This window comes from Lolium rigidum, chromosome 3, assembly GCF_022539505.1.
Source record: "Lolium rigidum isolate FL_2022 chromosome 3, APGP_CSIRO_Lrig_0.1, whole genome shotgun sequence".
NCBI lineage: Eukaryota > Viridiplantae > Streptophyta > Magnoliopsida > Poales > Poaceae > Lolium > Lolium rigidum.
In genome coordinates, this window is record NC_061510.1 from 261,218,487 (window position 1) to 261,226,864 (window position 8,378).

Consider the following 8,378-nt stretch of genomic DNA (forward strand, 5'->3'; position numbering starts at 1 on the left):
TGAGTCGCCGACGGGGGTAGAGAGGGCAGGGACGAGGCGGGCGAGTGGCCGGAGAAGGTCGGACGCGCTGAGGCCGGGTGGGCGAGTCGCCGGCGGAGGTCGGACGCGCCGGAGCCAGGCGGGCGAGTCGCCGGCGGAGGTCGAACACGCCGGGGCCGGGCGGACGAGTCGCCGGCGGAGGTCGAACGCGCCGGGGCCGGGCGGACGAGTCGCCGGCGGAGGTCTGGCGCGCCGGGGCCGGGCGGACGAATCGCCGACGGTTTCCATTGGAAGCGTAGCATAGCCGTCTGCCCGCCTCACGGTCCTGACTCCTGATGCTGGAAAGAGATGAGATTTCCAGATGAAGTCACGGCCTCACGGGAGAGACGAAGACCAGTGCCTTACAACCTGGCCACGTGCGGGAGTCTCACCCACCGCCTCAGGAAGACCGTTAGATGAGGATCGGACGGGCGCGAGTAGGGAGCACCGTCTAAGACTACACAGTGCTCTGGCATTAATTAGATGGAAAACGCTTCGGAACCCCGGGGTATTGTGCGCGTCGCTTCCTCCGGCTTGTACGGTTGACGCGTGTCCCTCCACGCGTATGAACTATGAAGGCAGCAACAGCCCACGACAACCTTATCTTTTCTGGTGGGTTCTCATCCACATCCTCTGCTTCCATTGCTTTCCCCTTCCTCCCTCCCGTCTGCACCTCCTACTCACCACCGCAGTTCAGCTCCACCTCCCGGAGTTAGCCTGCTTCGCCGCTCGTCTCCCAGTCGGAGCTCGCCCGCATCCTCGCCAGGTCGCTGCTGCCTCTCCCACACTCCGCGCATGCGTGCTCCATGCCGGGGTTCACTAGGCCTCGTGCATAGCTTGTGGACGTGGTCGCCTCCATGGAATCTGCTGCAGAAGTTGGCGCAGTCGTGGGCGCTGCTGCCATGGTGGACCAGGAGCAGCCAACCTTGCTACATGGGGCGGCCGGACTTGCTACCAGCGGCCACCGGCTTTGCTACAACCGCACGGAGGCGCTGCTGCCTGCGGGCATCCGGCGTTGCTACAACCGCGTGCCGGCGTTGCTGCCTGCGGGCAGTGGCGTTGCTACAATGGCCCGACGGCGTTGCTGCCAGTCTCGCCGGCGTGCTACAATGGCGTGGTGGCGTTGCTGCCATCGGCCGCCGGCGTTTGCTACAATGGCCCGGCGGTGCTGCTGTCGGAGCTCCCGGGCGTTGCTACCAAGGCACGACGCAACTGCTCCGAAGGTGCATCGACCCTGCTACAATGGACCACCGGGCGTTGCTGCGCCACCATGCTGATCTTTGTTGCTGCATCGACGATGCACTTAGGCTTCTTCGGCAGCGGCCGCTGCAGACGGAGGAGCAACAGTAACTAGCGAGCACGGATTTTTTTCGAAATGGACTAGAGAGCACGGATGGGGAAGGTGGAGCAGTGAGGAGGGCTGCAGCATCAAGGACGCCACGACGTGCTTCTCCGGCGACGCCACGACATGCTTCTCCGGCGATGCCATGGCGGGCTTCTCCGGCGACGCCACAATGGAACGGCGGGCGGCGGCGGTGCTGCCGATGCGGGCGATGGAAGTATCGGGGGGATGACGGCTCGTGGGTGCTTTTTGTTTTATTTTTTTATTCTTTCTGGAACGTTGACCCGGATAGACTAGTGGGCGGTTCGATCGCGTCAATCGTGCGGTTGTCGACCCGGGGGATCGGGGGATCAAATCCCCCGGGGGACGCTCAGCACGCTAATTAGAATTTGGGTTAGGGTTTGGGCTGTCTGCTAAAAGAATGTGGGGTCAATTGGTCAAAGGTCTGAGACGTGATACGGACGCCCCTCTCCTCTCCGCCGCCATCATAGATGGCCTCCTCCGGCCACTGCGCACGCAGGCCGCCCCCTAGGTCCTCACTCGTTCCACATCCGGTACGAGATAGCGGCGGCGCAGCCGCGGAGGGGCGGCGAGGGAGAAGGTAGTGCTCACGGAGGAGGGTGAGAGGAGACGTTCTGTTAAGTTTTCTCTTTCCGATTTACCGACTTTTCTTATACCAGTACTTTTTTTTCACGAGATTGTTAGAAGTAGAAACCTTGCCGGTCCGATAGTCGTGCGCCCCTCACCAAATCGGACGGTATCATCTTCTTGATCTGTTTAGTGTTTACTGCTAGAGATTTGGATTCAGATATGACATGGAATTCTCGTCATGACTCATGAATATAGAGAATGTGTGTGGAACTGTGCATCCATGTTTGGGTCTTAGGTGGGAATACTAATTACACCGTCAATCTTGACCTGGGAGCGTCAGGGCCGGCACTAACCATGTTCACAACTTATCTGTGGTGCTCGGCCAGTAGGCAGGCAGCATGATTGAGAAGTCAAAGCTCGCCGCCGCTCTCTGTTGTCCCCTATGAAGAATTGTTTTGTCACCTTGACACTAGCTTCTGATACAAAATGACACACATCTGGGTGCGTGGTCGAGATTTTTGTTTCAAGATATCCTGATGTCATCGTCTAAACAGGACAGCGAATGGACACGAAGTTGTCGTCTTACAAAGTTATATGCGTATGCTTTCACTTTCTCCCTTTTCTTTTGGAAAATCGGGTCGTTAGTCGCTATCGCTAGTTATGTAGAAAAATTACATCGTCTCTTAAAAAAACTATTAAAAGGCTAACTACTTCAATACCTCTTCTCAGAAGTAGATTTTGCCATGCTTATAAATAGAGGGTGTAATTAGGCAGCTCGTTACTTGTTACTTGTAGCTATGGATGTTCTACAACCAAATCACACATGATTTTAATGTTTCCGATGCAGTTCAGATGACATGATTCTGTTTTTTGGGATGTTTGTGCAATCTTCAAACACTGGAAGGATGATGCTGGTCATGAACTCAATGTGCGTTAATCTCTAGTAACTTTTGAGTTCTGTAAACTGTTGGCATCTAGAGTTCTGTTGAACTTTGTCCAATTGCTTAGCAAGCTCCTTCGAGGATTTCCATGCTGCTCATTAGTTAATTCGAATGACAACAAGAGGTCTCACCACAAGTTTTGTGGGAACATATTTTAATCTTATATCTCCTTCCACCTTTTTCCACATCTGCTCACTCCCACCTGTAGTATGATTAGCTCAATCCGGATGGTGGAAATCTATATACTCCACCATAACGATTCCTAATCACAATTTGGGACGAATCATGTCAGAATCCGCCATATGCATCACACATTATCCATATCCAAGTGTGCTTTTCTAACATATGGTTCAGTAGTTTAGGTTACAGGTTCATGAATCAAAAGAAGACAGCGAATCTTATTTGCTCATAAATGATTGCAGGACCGTAGAAAATTCAGATATCTCAAATCTGATCATTATTGAAGTATGGTTCTCGTGCGAAATTTGTAGTGGCTGGAATTTCACTTCGTCTTTCTATTTGACTTGCAGAAAGACAGTAGGCAAGTCCAGAGGGAAGGATTGAACTACAGTCCTAGAGGTACTTCACATGGCACAAATGGATGTTTGCTAGCATTTGAAATTGGCTATCTAAAAATGCCTTTGTTTTTTGTGTTTGCATATAATCAAGTTCTTCAACAAAGAAGGTTAGCCAACCATGAAGGTTACTACAATCATGCAGTTTATCTTGGGGCTCATTGTTTGCGGTGAGATAGACTGACTGCCACTTGCTTCAATTCAAGAATGCAATCATCCTCAATTCAAAGCAATCCTAGATGTCGCGGAATGAGAGCACCTACTTTTGCAGTTGGGAAGGTGTTCATTGCAAGATGAAGAATCCACAACATGCCACTTCTCTCAACCTTACAAACCGAGGTTTGGTTTGGAAAATCTCTCTCTTTCACTTGGAAACGTAACATTCCTAAAACATCTATTCCTTTCTACAAATTGGTTTACTGGGAAATTCCTTCATCCCTTGGTCAGTTGCACCACCTCAAGAACCTCTACTTGAGCAATAACATGCTTAAAGGGAGATACCTAGTTGCAAAATTGTTCCAACCTCAAGACACTATGGCTGGATAGAAATCGACTAGTTGGGCAAATTCCTACAGATTTGCCTCATTCCTTCAAGCGGCTGCAACTTTCGGTTAACAATCTTAGTGGAACCATCCCTTCTTTTCCGGCCAAATCACAAAGCTAAACCAGTTTAACATTGCATTCAATAATATTGACGCCCACATTCTAAATGAGATTGCAAAGTTGCACTGGGCTGCATATTCTCAATGTGGCTAGCAATCAATTGACAGGCAGGTTTCGGCAAGCTATCTTGAACCTTTCCGCTCTCGTTTTCCCTTAACCTTGGTCAAAATCGTTTAAGTGGTGAGGTACCATCCAATCTTGGTACCCCTCTACCCAATCTCCAAGTGCTTGCATTAGCCAATAACTTCTTTGATAAATGCATCCAACATACATATTTTGGGTATATTAAGTAATAATTTCACAGGATCTGGTGCTTAGATCCATTGGCGGACTTTACGAACTAGCATGGTTAATCTCGAGTTCAATAAACTCCAAGCACGTAGCAATCAAGACTGGGAGTTTATGAATAGCTTAACCAATTGTTCTAAGCTCCGTGCCTTCTCGGTAGAGGGAATCATCTAGAAGGCTGCATACCAAGTTCATTAAGTGACCTTTCAAGTCAGCTTCAAAATCCATATTTGAGACAAAATCAATTGGCGGGGATTTCCCTTCCGGCATATCAAACCTTCGTAACCTGACCGTTTTAGGAATAAATAGCAATCTTCATGGCGGAGCACCATACGGGATCTTTAGAGTTCCAACACTAAGGTAAATTTATTTATCTAATAACAACATTGATGGACAACTTCCTAGTGACATCGGTAGTGCGAAACAACTCACAAATCTAGAACTCTCATCAATTAGGCTATCTGGAGATATTCCTAGCACTTTGGGCGAGTGTGGAAGTTTGTAAGATATCAAGTTGGACTGGAATATTTTCAGTGGAAGCATCTCCACTACATTTTTCCTCATAATTCTCAGCCTTTCTCACAGTTATATTGCTGGGTTAATTCTAGTGTCTCTTGGCTACCTAGAATACCTTGAGCAACTAGATTTGTCATTTAACATCTGGTGGGGGAGGTCCCAACAAAAGGGATCTATGTCTTCACCATCATTTGATAGAAATTATCCCAAAGTTTCTAATTTCTAAGGGCTGCGAGGATGTTTTGTGTGCGCGAAGGCGTAAGTGGATTAAATAGAGATAGAAACCGCGGCGATCCTCTGTAGGACGAAAGAATAGACAACTAATTGAGACCTAAATATGCTGCGATGGAAAATATTGTTGACCTTTTGAAATTTCTTGGTGGATTTCTTGGAAGCTATGCATTGGGCCGCCTTGTGGCCGTGAGTTACCAAATAGGGTTTCGGCCGATGGTTGCAATATCTTATGTGCTACCGCAGTTCAGGATACATGCATTTTTTTGGGGGAACTCTTCCTTCGGTAGTTTGTCTCTTAAAACAGAAGATAGACAAACCACGGAAGGAAGAGCTCCCCAAAAAAGTTCACGCATCCTAAACTGTGGTAGCCCATAAGATCCTGGAACTTTTGGTAACTCATGGCCACAAGGCGGCTCAATGCATAGCTTCCAAGTGATCCACCAACAAATATCATAAGGTCAACTACATTTTCCATCGGACCATATTTGGGCCTTAAATAGTTCGCAATGTGAATAAAGACGAGTTAGTTGTCTATTCATTTTGTTTTTCAGCTGATCATCGTGATTTCTATATCTGTTTAATCCAATTACGCTTGGCATTGAGGTTCCTCACAAAGAACACCTAGAGAGCCCTTAAAAAGTAGAAAACATAAATAGCTACCACATCAAATGAACAGCAAAAAATAGACGGGTTCTTGGTCATGGAAATTATGTTGCCATATAAGTCTTCAACCTGGAGATAAGGGGAGGACAAAAGAGCTTCATTGCAGAATGTCATGCCTTAAGAAATGTGCGGCATTGAAATCTACTCCATATACTAACAGCATGCTTAAGCTCTAGTGTACGAGTTCATGGCCCGAGGAGATTTACATTGATTACTCGTATTCAACTCAAGGCTATGAGAGCTCTTTAGACTTGATACACATTACACTGCCTTAAAGGCTAAAGAGCATCTCTAGTAGGTACCGCAAGCGTACCACAAAAGTTGTTTCCGGTTAACCGCAAATGCGTTTTGTGGTACCGCGCAAACCGCAGCGGAGAACAGAATATGCGCTGGACTATTCGGTTGTCTCCCCGGTATCGCACGCATATCCTGTCACTCAAGACCCGGCACGGCGAGCTGCCTTGACCCTGCCCGGCCACCGCCCTATACCGCAAATGCGTTTTGTGGTACCGCAGCGGAACAGATCTCGTATAGTCCTACCATAAAACAGAATATGCGCTGGACTATTCGGTCGTCTCCCCCGCATCCCCCGCATATCCGAGTCACTCAAGACCCAGCCCAGCGAGCTGCCCCGACCTTGCCCAGCCACCGCCCCTAGGACACGTGTGCTAGCAGCTAGCTAACAAGCTGCCCGATGGATTGAAGCTAGGCCCTAGATAGCTTTAGCTAGGCGCGTGGCTGGATGCGGCCGGCTGCCCGATGGATTGAAGCATGCCGTAGCTAGCTATCTAGACGTGTGCACACGGAGCTGCAGGTCCGTCCGACAGAGTAGGTACCGGTTCGGCTTCTTGTTGAACTAAACCTCTGCATCTCTGCCTCGCATGGACAGCGTCAGCTCACCTCAACATGGTTCGTCGTTGGAATCGGCTGGAATAGGTTGAAATTATCGGATTACGGCAGCGATTTGGCCGCTTAGTAGATTTCCATCGGAGTAGGTACCGGTCCGGTGAACTTTGACTCAAGTTGACTGAACTTCGACTAAAGTTTTGTCGTGCAAAGTTTTACGGTTTACCTCATAATCGACCAAAAAACAGCACATCTGGTGTGCGAGAGACTCCTTTTACGGTTCCCTGCAAAATATTTGCGGGTCAGGCTGTTATGCGGTACTTGGTGCATTTTTTGGCGACAAAACTGAAAATTTTAAGATTTTCGCTGTTTTGTGGTATCTGCTAGAGATGCTCTAAGCATTGTTGTGGATGTAGCAGATGCACTAGAGTACCTACACCATAACCAAGGAACAATTATTCATTGTGATATTAAGCCTAGCAGCACTCTTTTGGATGACAGTATGACAACTCATGTTGGAGATTTTGATCTTGCAAGGTTCATAGTTGATCCAGTGGTATCATCACCTGATGACTCATATTCAACCTCTTTGATTGCAATTAATGGAACTATTGGATATGTTGCTCCAGGTATTTCCAATTTTTATATTCGGGTATCATCGTCATTAAATTGAGAAACGTCTCCTCATACTAACATTGGAATTAAATTATTCTTGCATGGGGCCACATGTTTCGACTGGTAGTGATGCCTAGCTTTGGAATTGTTCTACTTGAAATATTCTTAGGAAGAGGCCTACAGATGATATGTTCAAAGATGGACTAAATATCGTAAAATTCGTTGAGATGAATTTTCCTGCCAAGATATCACAAATTGTTAAACCTGAATTAATTCAAGATCAGCCACAAAGAAGATGACCTGGACTATTTAATTTCTGTGCTCAACATTGGGCTTCGCTGCACCAAGCAGGCCCCTGGTGAGCGGCCCAATATGCAAGTGAGCAATCAGCTGTTAACAGTGGACATACAAGTATGAAAAAGACCAAATTGAAAACTTCTTGTTTATCAGAGATTTAGATTGGTGGTCTCTTCAAGCGTGCATCTGAGATTGTGTAAATTGATTTGACATAAACAACCTGTTTTCTCAGATATTACTGTAGAACTGGAAGATATCTTACGGTCTATTCATGTAAGTTTACTGCAGTTGGTAGGCTAAGTCTCATGTGGAGATGAATTTGAAAACATAATGAGCCTCATACTGATGAAAACAGCATATTTCTGCAGGCCTCCAGTTCTAGAGGAGCCCATCGACGTACCAAACCAAAGATACAAATGAAATCACAACGATAGAACACCCAGGCCTATGTGGCCTGCCTGGCCCTCTTTCACATTAATAGCTGAAATAGTGTGATAGGGTAGATTTGTCTCCTGTATATATGGCATGTATTATTATTTTTAGATGATGTTATGTATATTGATTTATGCTCAGTTGTTTTGATTCTCCGCTTCCTTCTAAAAAAAACTTACCGGAAGAACTGTGTTAAGGTAGCACATCCGGGCTGATATAACCTAAGTGATATAGTTTTATGTTTTACATGTTTGTTTTTGCGAGTGGTTGTAGTTTAAATCCCTTTGCATTTTGGTCCATGTACGATGATAAGTTTGACTTGTAAGGACTTAAAAAAAGCCATCTCATGCTCCATTC

General features: G+C 47.0%; 1 pseudogene; it reads left to right on the plus strand.

The window, feature by feature from the left end:
- The first annotated feature begins 875 nt into the window (after positions 1–875).
- On the plus strand, positions 876–8,241 carry LOC124696445 (annotated as a pseudogene).
- The last annotated feature ends 137 nt before the right edge of the window (positions 8,242–8,378 follow it).